The 17,668-nt window shown below is 38.4% G+C and overlaps 1 protein-coding gene and 1 pseudogene across 1 annotated transcript in view; one reads left to right on the forward strand and one right to left on the reverse strand.

The window, feature by feature from the left end:
- RASGEF1B (RasGEF domain family member 1B) overlaps positions 1 to 17,668 on the reverse strand; it is a 590,398-nt gene that overhangs the window by 563,175 nt on the left and 9,555 nt on the right. The window lies entirely within an intron of this gene.
- LOC120588545 (uncharacterized) lies at positions 6,298 to 6,416 on the forward strand (annotated as a pseudogene).

Here is a 17,668-nt window from a genome sequence, read left to right on the forward strand (position 1 = left end):
CCCCACGTAAACAAACCAAGACTTACAACCCAACTTAACTGCAGTTTGAGCCTCTCCCAGTCACTCTGAAATTATTTAACCAGTCACTCTGAAATTTCCTGGTCACCACTAGTGAAGGAATCTATTCGATATACCCCTGCCATCCTGGCCCTCTAAGGGAAGGTGACCTTACCTGAAATGACTGCTAGTAGCTTCCTTGTCCCATCCTCTTCTGCTTATAAAAGCCTTCCATTTCGTACAGCTCTTCAGAGCACTTTTCTATTTGTTAGATGGGATGCTGTCCAATTCAAGAATTGTTGAATCAAGCCAATTAGAGCTTCAAATTTACTCAGTTAAATTTTGTTTTTTAACAAGGAGGCTACCTACTCTTCAGTTTCATCTATCTCATGTTGAAAGAGTCTCTTACACCAATTCCATCTTGTTGTCAATACTTGGACTTTCAGGGGAATCTGTAATATACTGACCCAAATGTATAAAACCAAAATCCATTTCATTTGTCCCCAGATTAGAGAATTTAGAGTTGATTTTCAAATGGGATTAAGTGATATCTGACAAGACACCACAATGAGCTTAAAACCACATTGAGATACCACTACACACACATTAGAATGTCAAAAATTTAAGACTGCCCCTACCAAGTTGTGATATTGTGATTTATAATAAGAAATGTATATTTGGTCTACATCTCAATTTCTGGCATAGAGCTTCTAAAACCTTTAGTATCTCCTTAGTGATTAAAGTGATCAAGGTGTCTTTTTTTCATGTTAATGACATGACTTTTAGAATGCCCCTAGGTCACCTAAAGATGGGGGCTGGTTGCCAATGAAACCAACTCTGTGATTAGAGAGTTGGAACCTTTATAAATCAGTAATGAAGCTTCCCTAAAAACCTAAAAGGACAGGGTTCAAGGAGCTTCCAGATTGGTCAACATGTTGTTGACGAAGAAATAGTCAAACCTATAGAAAATTCTTATTAGTTTATTTGAGCCAAACTGATGACAATTGCCACGAAGCAAGATCTAAACAGTTTGAGAAAATACTCTAGAGAATCGCAATTTTGCAGTTTACATTATACATTAGAATACAAGGAGGAGCTATAAAGAGGGTTACAGGAAATCCATTGGTGTGGTAGGTTAAGGGGGTGGGAGAAAGCAAAGCAGGGAGATCTCTGGGACTGCACAGCAAGTAAAACGAAGAAACACATACTTCTTTTTACATTGGTGGGTATAGGATAGTTAATAATTAATATTTACAGCACATAGAGATGGTATGTGGGGGACAAGATAACAATGTGGAGTTGTGTGGTCTCATGCTCTGGTGGCGGTTGTGCCCTGAGGAGTCTGGAAAAGATTACTCTGACATTTCAAAGGTATGTTATCTTAGATGCAAAAAGACAATAGACAGGCTCACTTACAGTGTTAACCTTTGTCAAGAAAGCTACAGGCCTAGGAAGTGACTACATGCCATGAGTCACTTTTAGTTAGGAATTTTTATGTTCAGACCATCCTATGTGGTTACTTTCAGTCTCTGAGTTTGTAAGGGCTGCTCTGCAGGTTTCCCCAGGTTTAGTACGAGGCCCCTTTTTTTGTTCACAATGTGAAGACACAGGGAGAGTGGCATACCTGGAGAGGACAGGGTGCCCCTTCCAATATACCTTGCCCTATGCACCTCTTCTATCTGGCTGTTTTTGAGTTATATCCTTTTATAATAATTACCAGTAATGTAGTAAGTAAAATATTTCTCTGAGTTCTGTGAGCTGCTCTAGCAAATTAACTGAACTCAAAGAGAAGTTCATTGAAACCTCTGATTTATGTAGCCAGTCAGAAATAACAATAACAACCTGGACTTGCAACTGGCATCCAAAGTCCAAGAAGGGGGTACTTGGAACCTCCCATCTACAGCTGATTGGTCATATGCACATATGACAACCTGGGCTTTCAATTGACAACTGAAAGTGGGGGATGGGGCAATTCTGTAAGACTTTATCCTTAAATTGTGGAATCTATACTATCTCCAGATAGATAGTGTCAGAATTATAACGAATTGTGGGACACCCAGCTGGTGTCCAAGCACTGCTCGGTGGTGTGAGGGCACCCCATTCCGCATTAACATTGGGACCAGGAACCCAAAATACAATTTTTGGAGAAAATATAGAGCAACTAGAACTCTCACACACTGCTGGCAGGAATGTAAAATGGTAAAGCCACTACGGAAATCAGTTTATTACTTTTTTAAAGTTAAACCTAAACCTAAACCCAGCCATTCTACTCCTAAGTATTTACTAAAGAGAAATTGAAATATATGTTCACACAAACACTTGTACACAAATGTTTACAGCAGGAAGGGGAACTATTGATATGGAGGAAGTACAAAGGGGCTTTGGAGTGCTGGTGTTCTATTTTGTGACCTGGGTGGGGATTCATGAGTGTGTCTACTTTGTGATAACTCTTTGGGCTACGTGCTTATAATTTGTTCACTTTTCTGTATATATGTTATAAAATTGTAAAATATCTCAAGCCTATAAAAGAAAATATCCCCAAAAACCACTAAATCAAAATATTTATTGTTCCTATAAGTATATAATTCAAAAATGCGAAGTATATAAGTACATAATTTGAAAATATAGAGTAAAAATCTTTTCTCAATTGAATGACAAAGTGTATCTGTTTCATTATTGTGGGGCATTTCCAACTGTAATAGCAAAAAAAAAAAAAAAAAAAAACCTGTATGTATGTATCCAAACCTGAAAGTGATCTAACATTTGAAGTAATTGGAAGACAGTGATGAAGCCAGGAGACACAATAAATATCTTGCACATAGTTTAAGAAGTTAGTTGCAAAAGAAATAGTTCTTAGTTGAAACTTAAAATAAATAATATGGAAAGGTAGAAGTCTTATTTATTGATATTTATTTATATCCTCCAATGTCCAAAAAGGATTTAAAGTGACTTACAGGGAAGAATAAAGATATATAAGAAATAGTTCATGAAACAGAAAAGAGAAAAGCAATATTACTAAACAAAAAATTGGAAATAAATATGCCTCCTATATGACTGCCAAAATTGTTTCCAATTCAGATTCTTCCTGAGTCCCAATCTCATATATCCTGTTCCTTACTGGGCCCGAATTATATTTATGCTTCAATTTAAAGTACTTCAGCATAGACAGTGTTATATACATATGTTTGTATCAAAAATTTTAAGTTGCACTACAGCCATGCCACCCTGAACAAGCCCAATCCCGTCTGATCTCGGAAGTAAGCAGGATCAGGCCTGGTTAGTACTTAGATGGGAGACCAGGTGCTGTAGGTGTAAAAAATAAACAATACGGGATTGTAAGCTGACAAGGTCCTTGCAATCTGTGAGGTAAACCAAGGATTGCCTCGCCTACAACAATAAATAAATAAATGTAGAAACTATAAAATATTTTTTTTTAAGTTGCATCTTAGGTATTATCAATTAACCTAATCAGGAATCCATATCCTAGGGGTGTAGCTAGCATGCTAATGAAGAAGCCCAACTCCAGCTGCACTCATCCTGTTATCTTTATTTTTGATCAATACCAGAGGTTTACTAATTATCATAATGAATATGAAAAACAGATTTTCACTGGTAAAATGAATAACCCAGAGGATGTTAGAAATGAGCTTTCAATGGAGAAATTAGTAATATTTCTCTGATATTTACTGAATAAAATACTTTTAAGACATGTTCCTCCCTCACCAGAACAGAGTATAAGAAGGCAGCAGAGCCCACACTCTGAATCTTTACAGATAATGCTTGAGATTCGATACCTAAGCAGTCCTCTCTGTTCAGCCGCCAGGACTCAGGACTCTAACTGCCTCATGCCTCTGCCACAGGTGAACCTTTTATGAAGATGTCATTGTGACAGCTAACAGGACACTGATACTAAGTCTCTATTGACCTTACAAAAGTTTATACAACTTACTTTGTGCCCGCTTGTGAATACCATTCTTATTTTAAATAGAAAAGTCTGTGTGTGCGGTAGAAATTGATCTGACTTGCAGTCAATATAACCTGATACCAATCTGTAGGAGGCTAGCAGACCCTCATCCACCTTAGCTTTTAAGTCCTTACTCCTATCAATCTAGAAGAACCTGATAGTTATTCAAAACCAAACTGGCCTGGGTCAGTTCACACTTGGCAACTGATGTCCTCTCAAATGCAGAAAACCAAAACTAAACTCCAGCATGCTATTCCTTCTGTTCTCTTTTTTTCCTAAATTAAGAGGACTACCATTTATCTCGTCATCCAAGCCAAAATCTGGTGTCATCCTAATTTCATCTCTGCCTCATTCAGTATAATTTCCTATAAGCTCTAAGTTGTTTTTTTTCTTTCATATATTAAGTAATTTACTTTGTTTTTAAACTCCTGTAAATGAAGTTTAAATTGAACTTGGGAAGTGGTGACTTCCCGAACATACACAGAAACTTAGGGGAAACTGCTGGATTTGTTGTTCTATTTCAACTATTTTAAAATAAAAATGCATATAGATTGAAATCTGTGATAAGTAATTCTTCAAATATATCTGAAATTGACACATAGGAATTATATATTTTTAAAGTGTACAACTTGATGTTGTACAACTTGAAGTGTACAACGTGAGAGCAAAACACTGTATACATTGTGAAATCACCACAATCAAGCTAATTAATGTATCCATTCCCGTAACCTCATATAATTAACATTTTCTTTCTTTTTTTTCTTTCTTCCTTCCTTCCTTCCTTTCCTTTCTTTTTTTTGGCGGGGGGGTGGTTGGTGGTGGGGGGATAGAACACATAAGATCTACCTTCTCAACAAACTTCAAGGACACAATTAAGTATTGTCAATTGTAGTCACCATGTTGCTCTAATGAAACAACACCTCTCACCTGTTAGAATTACTTTATCAAAAAGACAAACAATAACAGGTATTGAAGAGGTTGTGGAGGAAAGGGAACCCTTATATACTGTTGGTGAGAATGTAAACTGGTACAGCCACTATGGAAAACAATATGGAGGCTCCTCAAAAAATTAAAAATAGAAATACCACATGCAATCCCACTTCTGAAGGAAATGAAAACTATCTCAAAGAGACAATATACATTCCCATGTTCATTGTAGCCAAGATATGGAAACCTAAATATCACTCGATGAAGGAATGAATAAAGAAAATGTGGTGTATATATAACAATGAGACGTTATTCAGCCTTTAAAAAGAAGAAAATCCTGCCATTTGCAACAACGTGGATGAACCAAGAAGATATTATGCTAAGTGAAATAAGGCAGACACAGAAAGACAACAAATATTGCATGATCTCATTTATATGTGGAATCTAAAATAGTCAAACTCATAGAAGCAAAGAGTAGAATGGAAGTTGCCAGGGGTGAGGGAGAGAGGAAAATAGGAGATGTTGGTCAAAGAGTACAAACTTTCAGTTATGCAAGATGAATGAATCCTAGAGATCTGGTGTATTCTCAACCTTTCAATTGCAATCATAGCTAAAAAAGCATCATTTTTCAAACCCATGGCTAGAAGATATAGTATCCCAGACAGTACATTCCAAAGGCCAATCACAGATGATTTGAAATTACCGTGACTTGTCTATTTCCTAAATTTCCATTTCTAGAAAAATATAAATTTGACAGAATTCAGTAAAAAAGAAACTAATATGTGGGAAATAAAAATAGTAAAGCAAATCTACTAAAAAGGTCAGATGGGTTTGGTCTTTCAGATTCAGTCTTATTTTGTGGCTGGAACAGGATCTTAAACACATTCTTGATCATGTTTATTATTCATATAATTAAATGACAATAAAACAAGTTCTCTTTTCCATGTGTTTTCCTTTTCAGCCTCTATGGTGTGAAATAAACATGAAGCTGTCAAAGAGAATAAACTAAGACAGGCTAAACTAATTTGCCACTGATGATAGTCATTATAAACAATCTGAATACTGTTCCACCTCACTGGGATTTAAATAATCTGTCAAAAAGTCACTATATTCTAAAATCTACATATGGAATCATGGAGAAGGAGGAAGAAATGAAGGTACAGTAAGTGAAGTCAACAGAAATATCCTCATCAAATCAAAAGAGCCACTTTGGGATTCATTTTTTAACACTCTTCTCTCCCTCCTTCAAATGCCATCCCCATGTAAACGACTATTGCAATCCCATTCCTTTCTCAATATTTAGGAATATTGCTCAGAGTCTTTAGAAAATTGTCTCTTTTCAGGACCAGCTAGAAGCACAATTATTAAATAGGATGGGTTTAACTTTCACTTTAAAAAAGAAAATACCCGTCTATGGCCATGCTACCCTGAATAAGCCCAATGCCGTCTGATCTCGGAAGTTAAGCAGGGTCGGGCCTTGTTAGTACTTGGATGGGAGACCACCTAGGACGACCAGGTGCTGTAGGCATAAAAAATAAAAAATAAGGGATTGTAAGCTGATAAGATCCTTGCAATCTGTGAGGTCAACCAAGGGTTGCCTCGCCAAAAAAAAATTAAAATAAATAAAATAAATAAAAATGAGAGTACCCATTGCTGATGAAAACCTGATTAAATGTATAGTGCCAAAAATTCCTGGTGAGAATGTAAAATTCTTTTGAAAATCAAATTATTAATTATATTCCATTTCTGGACTAAACACTAGTGTAATCATCCTAAAGATGGAAAAAGCTTTATGCATAAAGATGTTCATTATAGTATTATTATTTATAATAAGAAAACATGAAAATAAACTACATGTCCAGCAATATGGGAATGGTTAAATAATTAATTCAGCAAACAGGAAAATAGTATGAACTATCCTAAATAAAATTAGTCAAGATTTTAAAAACTTTAAAATCTTCTGTTAAGTTAATTGAAAAACTATCAGGTTATAAAATTGCACACATAATATGTTCTCATTTGCTCTGAATCATGCAAAACTATGGTAAAGGGCGAAAGATATCCAAGACAATTTTGAAGATGGTAGAGCAGAAGGAGAATTTTACTCTTCTAGATCTCAAGGCTTACTAATGTTAAGCTGTAACTATTAAAACAATGAGTATTAGAGCAGAAAGAAACAGATCAGTGGAATAGAACAGACACTTTATATATGGCATTTACATATATATATATACACATATGTATTTTACACATGTGTGTACACTGACACTTATATAAACAAAGGTGGTATTATAATTAAATTAAATAATGCTAAGACAGTGGACTCCAAATGAAAAAAATATGTATAATTTAGATCCCTACTTTACATTGTATACAAAAACGAAAATCCACATAGATTAAAAGATGTAAACATAAAAAGAATCTAAAACTTTTGGAGAGAAATATAGTAGTATATCACTATTTGAGGGTAGGAAAAGATTTCTCAAATAAGAAAAAAAGGCAAACCATAAAGAAAAAGATTGACAAATTAAATCACATTAAAATTTAAAACTCTATGTAACAAAAAATAAAAACATAAGTGAAAAATTAAGCCACAGACTCAGAGAAGACATTTCTTTTTCCCCTAGTTTTATTGAGATATAATTAATATATGACAAGTGTAAACTTAAGGTATACATAATTTAATATACATAAATTGAAAAATTATCATCACAATAAGGTTAGTTAACATCTCTCATAGTTACCATTTTTGTATGTGTGGTGATAACTTTTAAATTTTATTCTATTAGCAATTTTCAAGTACACAAGACAGTATTATTAACTATAGCCACCATGCTGTACATTAGATGTCCAGAACTTACTCATATCATAATGGAAAGTTTGTAGTCTTTGACCACCTTCAATCAATCAAAGGGTATCAAACACCTTCACCCATTTCCCCCACCCCATTCCAGCCCCTGGCAACCCCAAATCCTCTCTGTTTCTATGAGTTTAGTTATTTTTCAGATTTCACATATGAGCGAGATCATATGGCATTTGTCTTTCTCTGCCTGACTTATATCCCTTAGCATGATGCCCTCAAGTTTCACCCATGCTGTCATCAAATGGCAGGATTTCCTTCTTTTTTATGGCTAAATAATATTCCATTATATATATATATATACACATACACACATGTATATTACATTTTCTTTATCCATTCATCCTTCAGTGGACACTTAGGTTGTTTCCATGTCTTGGCTATTATAAATAATGCTGCAATAAAATAGGTGTGCAGATATCTCTTAGAGATAGTGATTTCATTTCCTTTGTATATATACCTTGAAGTAGAATTGCTGGATCATATGGCAGTACTATTCCTAATTTTTGAGGAACCTCCATATTGTTTTCCATAGTGGCTGTACCAATTTATATTTCTACCAACACTATACAAGGGTTCCCTTTTCTCCACAACCTCACCAGCACTTATTCTCTCTTATCTTTTTTATGATAGCCATTCTAACAGATGATGATTTATCGAAGAGACTATCTTTTCTTCATTGAGTATTCATGGCTCCCTTGTCAAATATTAGTTAATTATATAAGTGTGGGTTTATTTCAGGGTTCTCAATTTATTCCATTAGTCTATGTGTCTATTTTTATGTCAGTACGATACCATTTTGATTGATATGCTAGAACCATACTGTTTGATAGCCTAGAGGACAGTCTGAAATCTGAAATTGTGATGCCTCTAGCTTTGTTCTTCTTTCTCCAGATTGCTTTTGCTATTCGAGGTCTTTTGTGGCTCCATACACATGTTCAGGTAGGGCTGCTGGGTGGGCTCCCTGGTGGGACAGGGTTGCTGCTGTGTTCTGTGGTCAGGTGGGGTCACTGGCTGGGCTTTGCAATCACCTCCAAACAGCAGGATTGCAGGCTGTGTTCTCCAGCAGTGCAGCCATACCACTGGTTGGATCCCACATCTGGGGAGAGCTGCAGACCACGCTCTGAAATTCCTCCTGGCTGTGCCCCAACCAGATTGTGCCATTGGCTGGACTCCACTTTCAGGAGAGGCTACCGGCTTCCCAGTGATCCTTGTAAGGTAAGACCCCAGTGAACCTCTCACAAACCATCTCGGAATACTAGGGAAGCTGAATGTCCATCTTAAGTTATCTTTCTCCTACTGGAGAAACCACAGACTGAGTGGGCCTTCGTGCATCATTGTGCTGGCCTGGGGGAGGGCAATGCATTCAAAGCATAATTGCTCCTTTTACCCTTCTAATGCGGCCTGTCACAGTGTCTATTGTCCAGAGGAATGCTTCAGCCTCGCTCCTGTTCCGGGATTTTCACAGTGGCATCTGGTCTATGGACAGTTGCTAATTGGTCTTTTTCTGAAGGTGGAACAAATTCAGGGACTTCTATATTACTATCTTAACATCACTAAGATATTTCAACATATATTTGCATCCTAAATACACAAATCAATATGAGAAACCTAAATTGCACAAATAGAAAAAGAACAAAGGCTATTAACAGGCAATTTGTAGAAGAGAAAAATTCAGATAGCTAATAAGCATATGAGAAGATGCTTAACCTCACTAACAACCAAGAAAATGCAAATTAAAACCAGAGTAAGATACTATTTCACATTTGAAACTGGCAAGACTAAGAAGCCTAACAATACTGATAGAGATGTTAAGGAAGGAAACTCATGCATAACTAACGTGTTCTGGACCAGAGTTCTAGAAGACAGCTCAACAAGGTTCCATCTTGCTTTCCAGGAAACCAGATTTCTGGAGACAACACCTCCCTTTTTGTAGTGTAAAAGGCTCTTGATAAAGGTGAGCATTACAAATCAAGGAGAAAGGGGAGTTAGAACAATTGTATGCTGATGAGAAGGTTAAGATGTCTTCAGGCGAGAGAACTTTTAGCCCTCCCTCTAACCTCACCAGCAATCAACTACCAACACAACCTCCAATTGAACCAGACCTTCCTGTTCCTTTAATGAGATTAATTCTTCTCTCCTAGCCCCTTCTGAACTGACTCCCACAGGTCCAGTTAACTGAGTGAACTGGAAAAATAAGTCTCTCACCTCCCTTCTGCTATACAGAAACTCGAATAAAACTTTGAGTCCTTATCAAGGCAATTATCTCAGTGCTTATCTTTAGGTAAATAAGGGGACAGCCATGAAAAACCAAAAGTGTCTAGCACCAGATCCTCTGCTTGTTCCCAGAAGACGCCAACAGGGAACAATCTGAAAGAGAGAATGAAGGAAAGGAACCAATATTATTTTGCATAATAGTACAGTGGACTGACTTGATGGATAGCAGCACATCTTACAAATTAAAAAGAAGTTAGGGCACCCTCACCCCCACACTACACAGCACACCAGCCATTGTAGGGCACATTGTAGGGAGCCGTATTCCTTGGTCTCGGTTTCCAGAAACCACTCTCACCCACGTGCACACACTCACCCTCCTGGATGAAGCTAATTTCCCACTTAGCCACACCCTGTACTTGCCGCATCCCCACTCTCATTGTTAGAGACATTGATGACTGGGCTCCTGGTTTGGAGGTCCCTTCTCTCCTACTCTTTCCTCTAGCTTCCCATTAAGGGGCCTAGGAGGGCTCTCTGGCCTTAAAACGGGTCCAAGCCCCATCTCATTCTGACGTGCCTACTCCACTGTACTGGCAGCAGCAGCAGGTATGGCCAATGGATACAGGGCTGCTTGGCCCCAAGATACTCCCGACCAACCTATATCTCACCAAATGTGGCTCACACCCACTTTTCTTCCTTCCCGACCTTGTCTAGTCCCTGCACTAGGTTGGACAGCCCTCTTGGGGCACAAGAAGGAAAGCAGGTTTTTCAACCCCTACTCCATCTGCTTCTATACTAGGCCTCAGGTTTCCCCTTTTCTCACATGGGGCACTACTAAGGAGCTAGCCTTGTCCACTCCCACCCTTCTGCTCCTCCCCACCCCCAAGGTTCTGGTTCTGTCTTTCTTCTGTTCACAAACTACCTCTGGACAGTTGTGTTGTTTTTGTTTAACGTTTCGTTCTTAGACACCTGTCATTCCTGCTGCTACCAGCACCGAATGTTCATCTTCATTGCCTCCTGTTCTGCCCACACTCACCTTCTCCAAGGTGCTCTTGGGGGAAGGGGCCTGGGGCAAAGCAGGCTGGGTTGCCAACTGCCCTAGTCTCAAGGAAGGTGGGGCCCTGCCCCTAGGATGCTGCAGCAGAATGAGCAGGGGGAGCCTATGTTGACCCTCGTGAATGTGGAGGCCAGTTTCTCCCCCTGTTCTGCCAAGGAGAATGTAGCCGTTATTCATCCCAGCCTGGGCATCCCACTTCTGGTTTCCTATTTTCAGTTACTTAAATGAAAAAAAAAAAAATTCCTTTTCTGAAAAGAAACAAACAAACAAACAAAGAAGCATTTAGGGAATTTTTTTTCTCCTTATCCTTATAGGTCTAGACTGCACTGTTCCTGGGAATTCACATTTGTCCATAAAAGGTAGGGTGTGTGTGTGTGTGTGTGTGTGTGTGTGTGTGGTGTGTGTGTGAATTGAGAGAAGAAATAGGTCGTAAGATCTTGAAGAGGACACAAAAGGAGAACCCTTGTCCACTTTGGACTATAGTGTAAGACCTGAGTACCAAAGTCCTCATGTCCATCTAGGCAGACCTATTGTGTTCAGATCCACTATTGCATCTCCCTGGATGGGGTGGCTGTCATTACAAAAGGCCTGACCTCTTGGACTTGGGAAAAGAGATTTCAAGAGGAAAGACAGAAAAATGGTTCTTAGGATGTGATCAGACCCTAGAAATAGGTGTCAGGTTTCCCAAAAAGGGCTTGGCAATACTCATGTGAAACAGGAATAATTCTGAGGACAGGGGTATACCCACAAGAGGGCTCTATCAGATTCCTCACCCCTTCCAGCATCTTGTGGCTGTTGACATTCCTTCGTTTGAGACTGTATCACTCCAATCTCTGCCTTCATCTTCACATCACCTTCTCCTCTATGTGTATAATATCCTTGGGATTCTCTTTTATAAGGATACTTGTGACTATATTTAAGGCCCATTTGGATAATCTCCTCATGTTAAAATCTTCATCTAATCACATGTGCAAAGACTTTTCATTATAAGGTAACATTAACCTTATGTGACCATTCTCCAGCTTACTAGAGGTACCCTACAGTGAAGGATTTCATTTCTTGCCTATTTTCCCCTTAGATCCTCTAAAAGGTCATATTTATCATACACATTTAAATTTTCAACTCCTACCTGTTAATTTTCTTTAATTGTCCCCCAACTTTTCAGCAAAGAAAGTCAAATACACACATATAGACCTGTGTGAGATGCTAGTAGTAGAGTGGGAATAAGGGAGCATGGCACGAAGTGGAAGGATGCCTTTTCTACATCAAATCCTCTGCTTGTCCCTATGTAGAGAAGTGGCAGTCGGTCTATCAACGGCATGTATCTGAGAGATCCAGGAAATGACCAGAGGCCACAGGGTGAATGAGGGTTCATGGTAGAGTTGAAAGCAATGGAGAAAAGCATATGATGCTAAAGATTGTTTTCCAAATTGACATCCCAATAGAGGCTGCAAATAAAATTTTCTAATTTCCTATTCTTGGTTTGAGCAAGCTCACCCTGAAAAGGGAGCAAATAAAAAATTTTACCCCAGGATTTAAATGCTTTAACAATAATCTTGTTTCTATCCCCTTTCCCAGTTTTCCGCATACTTCCCTCTCCCTCTTTTCCCCTTCTCCTTCCCACAACCCCTTGTCTCCTAGCAACAACAGTTAACTCAACAAGGCTATCCAAAATCATTATCTACTTCTGCCTTTCTCACCACCACCATTATAAGCATCACTCAAAACCAAAAGAAAAAAGAAGAAAAACTTGATCCTACACAATACATGACCACAGAAAAATGACAGATTGAGATATAGTACATTCTGTGTGCTGCCAATGGTGATATGGTTACAGTAAATTCATCATCCTGACACATTCATAATACTCTGACACTGCTCTTATTACACCCTTTGCTATGGGGTTGCTCCTAAAGCTGTATAACTCAGGGAGACACATTGCACCAAGCAGAGCAGCATCACTCTTTACCTCTCACCTAAATGTCCTACCACATGCTGGTATGTGTTCAACACTGCCCAGGTGAGGGAAATGAAGTGCATGAGGACAAGGACAAAGGGTGCTGGTACCTGACTGAAATGGAAGCTAAATGCTTTTCTCATCTGGGCTTTTCTGAGGAGGTGCTCCTGAGCAAGGCCATCGACATCGGCTTTACAAAAAATGATGAATAGGCTGGTCACAAAGGACTCTATTTGAAGCAGAGGAGATTTTCCTGAATGATGCAATTGCTACTAGACAAGGAGGACCTTCACCCCTCAATAATGATGAGTTAATAGTCCACAGTGAGCCAGGAAAATCAGCTGTCAATGGAAAGCCATACATCTTCATCCCTGTCCCTCCATTCTGCAACCTTCCTAACCCTAGCCAAAAAACAAACCAAAGCAAAACAAATCCAGCAGTTTTTAAGTGATGACCACAAGATACTAGTGTCTACTTGTAAATGAGCAAAACCCATTGTCTTCGTGTGGATTTCCCAGAAGCAGACCCTTGCAACCATTCAAGGGCAAAAAGTTTCTTCAGGAGGCGCAGGAAGCGCACCTCCAATAGGTGAGTGGCAAGTGAGAGAGAGAAGGGAAGGAAGCTATTAAAGTTGTGATGGCTACGTAGCTACCACTAGGGGCAACTGAAGGTTAATCTCATGGAGAAACTGGGAAACAGTATGAAACACACATCCCTGGGACATACCACTAAAGAGGCAAGGGGGTGGGGTACTTGTCCCTAAACTCTCTTTGGCCATTGGTTGAGGACTGCTCCCTGGAGGGATGAATTCCTGTGCATTTCTGGTCCAACACTCCTGGCCAGCTTTAGATAGGCCATTCATTCCAGCCTGCGAGGTACAGGATAGCATTACCTCCACAACAGGCCCCTGGGGAACTGCAGATTTAGTTAGTGATGTGGTTAACCACTAATATCAAACCCTAAAAGCATGTCACAGAAACAAATCACTGCCAGTACACAAAAAATGAAGTACTATGCTAAGACTCAATGACCAAAAGAGGGATTCGCTATTGTCATAGGATCGTAGTTCTAGGTAGCATGTTATGCACTTTGGACACTATAGGAAACACTCATAGTGGCTTGTACCCATTGGTTTTCATTTTGCACAAGAACAAGTGCATAAGTTTTTTCCCATATTGCTCAGGCAGCTCCATTCTCAGTGAGCCAAGTTAGAGGGTGGGCTACAAGGAAAATTGTGAAGGAGACAAGTTTGATTTAATAGTCTCAGCCTCCTCTCTTTGATTTTTTTCCTCCTCTCCTGGAGCCCCTTTCTCACCCAGATCCTGTCAAAACTAGCTGTCAGGAAAAGTTCTGATCTTAGTCATTTACACCTAAGTATAAGTATAACTTTCATTCATTCAAAAATATTTAATAATCAACTTATTTTAGGCCTGACACTGTGATGGATGCTGGGAATATAGAAAAGTAACTCATAGTCCCTGTCTATACAGTCTAATAAGTATGAGAATTAAGACATACAGATCAGTAGTAGAGCCTTGGGGAATGGCTGCTAGGAAGTGTTCCTCGAATTAGTGATTCAAAGGCTTTGTCCCTTGTTAAATGTATTTCAAGTTGTTATTTGAGTTGCCAGAAAGGATTGGGAATGGAAGGAAGCCCTTTGACTCAAATTCCTAAATTCCATGTTGTTGCTGTGGAGAACTCAGGCATTTGGGCAGTTTCCTATCCCACCTACACACATAGAGCCGGCCTGTCACCGCGGCCTGCAGAATGAATTGAAAACTGAGCAGCAAGCAGAATGTGCACATCTGTTCCGAAATCCTGCTGGGCGTTAAGGCTGTTTTTTAATTTGCTTGCACATTCTAGGGAAATAAAATAGATTTCCTATTGATAGACAAATGTGACATTTGGATAATAATGCTCTCTTGGTTTATTATTTAGTATGGAGATTTCCTCTGTGTTTTTGGCTACATCTGTTCGGGTCCCTTATCCCTGCATTTCGCTTTAAGGGATCAGAGACAGGGCCCTAAGAAAAGTCTCTGTATCTCACATTACTTTATCTGTAAAAGGAAGCTAAATGATGCCTCACAACAAAGTTGTGAGGATTAAATGAAATAATGTAAAGCACTTAGAGACCAACGTCTGACACTGGGAAGTTGATCAGTAATGGGGGGAGCTTAGGAAGGCAGATTTTGAGAGTTGATTTCTCCCAACAAGCTCCAACCTTGTCTGAGAGATTACAACCAACTTTAGGCTTTGCTTTGTAATAGTTATCGAATGCTTACTGACTTCTTAGGAAGGAAATAAGTAGACCCTTGAAAATACAGATGTATGTGCATGGGAAGAGACGAACCTAACTGCCTCACCACCCAAGGGCAGCTATGCTCAAGTATATAAGAGGCTGGTCGATAACCAGGATCATCAGAGCCTGGCGCTGCCCTTCTGGGTTACACACGAACACAACTAGGCACAGGATCCCAGACCTTTGGTTTACACACACATGTATACGTACCACAAACACTATAATACCGATTCAACAAACACATCTTAATTCAATACACTTTATGTGTTATTAACAAATATAAATCCATTCCTTTTCTTTGGTGTAAGTTGCAACGTCAGAATTATCTTTCAAAGCAGTGATGAGTAAATTCTTCAAAAGTCAAGACAGTAAACATTTTTAGGCTTTAGAAGATAAGAAGCAATATTTTCAATTCTCAGGCAGTTGTTCTAATAGAAAAACTAACAGTCTTTTTAAATTTTGAATTTAAAAATGTAAAAACCATCCATAGCTCAAAGACTGGATTTGGCCCTAGGGTCTGTAATTCGCCAACCCCTGTTCTAAAAAGATGAAACTACCAGTTTCAACTCTTACATTGCTTTATAAATTTCAATACGAATGAGAAGGTAGTTCCTACCTGACAAACATTCTTACCAAACAGACCAGGAAGTATAATATACAATCACTTGCCTATAAGAAATAGTCTGTGAATCCTAATGTGGCCCCAAGCCCCAAAACATACCCATTTCCACCTGAAATGACCCATCTACTATTATCTGAAACGGTTACATTCAAATTTCAGTTTTTGCATTAAATAGATTAAATTTTTTAAGAAACCACTTAGAGGGACAATACATTAAGTCACTAAAACTTCAACAGTATTTTCACAAATGACTTTTTCTTCACATGGGAATCCTGAAAAATGAAAAACACCAAAAAAAAAAAAAGAATAAAAAAGGGTGGTCTTCAGAGAAATTTGGAATATTTCCTAATTCTAGATCAATTATTAAAAATAAAAATAAAAAGATTAGAGATGATACAGTGTTATTCTGATTCATCTTCATTTTCACTCAGTTTCCATACTAGAAACAGAGTAAGATAATGGTAGTGCCTACAGACTCTGGAGACTGAGTCTAGTGCTCACCAGCTATAAAACCTTAAGTAAGTCATTTAACCTCAGTGAGCCTCAGTTTAATTATTTTAAAAAAAAATGAGAAAAATAACAATATCTATCTTTGGATAAGATCTGACATAAGGATTAAATGACATAAATAGGTAAAGAACACTTAGAATAGTATTGGCACACAGAAGATTCTCAACAAGTGGTAGCAATGACTTTTTTAACAGTTCTCATATTCTAACAAATATAGAATTTGTTAAAAATTTGCACTCCTATCCTTAAAGATTTTGACTCAAAAGTTCTTGGGGGCGTCTAGGAATCTGTATATTAATGAGAATGTCAGATGATTCTGATGTCAGTGATACAGACCATACTTTAAAAAAAATAATGTCCTACAGTATGGTGGTCACCAGGCGGAAAGGGGAGAGGGACAAAAGGGTAAAGGAGGTCAAATATATGGTGACAGAAGGAGATTTGACATTGGGTGGTAAACACACAATGCAATAGATGATGTATTATAGAATTGTGCACTTGAAACCAATACAATTTTGTTAACCAATGTCACACCAATAAACAATAAAATTTTTAAATAAAAGTAAAGTTTTAAAATGTCTGTAAAACTAATCAATAGTGTAATAAGTTGGAAGAGTAATTATATGACAGGATGTGGGAAAGGATGTGATTAGCTCAAGGGGACTGCCCAGGTATTGGTTACACAGGTATGTTTACCTTGTCATAATTTATCAAGATACACACTTATGATTTACATACTTTTCTGTAAATTTTTCTTCAATAAAAAAGTATAAATCAAAAACAGAAACCAAAAGCAAAAAACAAAATAAAACCAGTGCCCTATGTCAGTGGTTCTTATCTCTGACTAAATATTAAACTCACTTCGGGAATATTTAACAAACATCAATGCCCAAGCCCCAACTCTCAGAAATTCTGATATAATTGATCTAGGGTAGGGCCCAGCCATCAATGTTTTAAAAGCTCTTTAGATGAGTGTATCCTTCACCACTGTTCTGAAACCTTACCACATATCCCTCTTACCTGGAGGCATGGTTAAAACACCAGAGATTGTATCCCATATCTAGAGTTTATGATTTAATGGGTCTAAGGGAGGGCCTGAGAATTTTGTTTTAATTCCCCTCCCCCCTCACTTCCACCCCTGACCTATGGATGTTGCCCCTTAAGAACTGAATCTCTAGAGGCAGGGCTTCTCCTCCCATGCACTTGCCTGCCACATGCAGGGCCTGGCACACCCAGGGGTATGGGCCATGGCTCTGCTGGG

This window comes from Pteropus medius, unplaced genomic scaffold, assembly GCF_902729225.1.
Source record: "Pteropus medius unplaced genomic scaffold, Ma_sr-lr_union100, whole genome shotgun sequence".
Taxonomy (NCBI): domain Eukaryota; kingdom Metazoa; phylum Chordata; class Mammalia; order Chiroptera; family Pteropodidae; genus Pteropus; species Pteropus medius.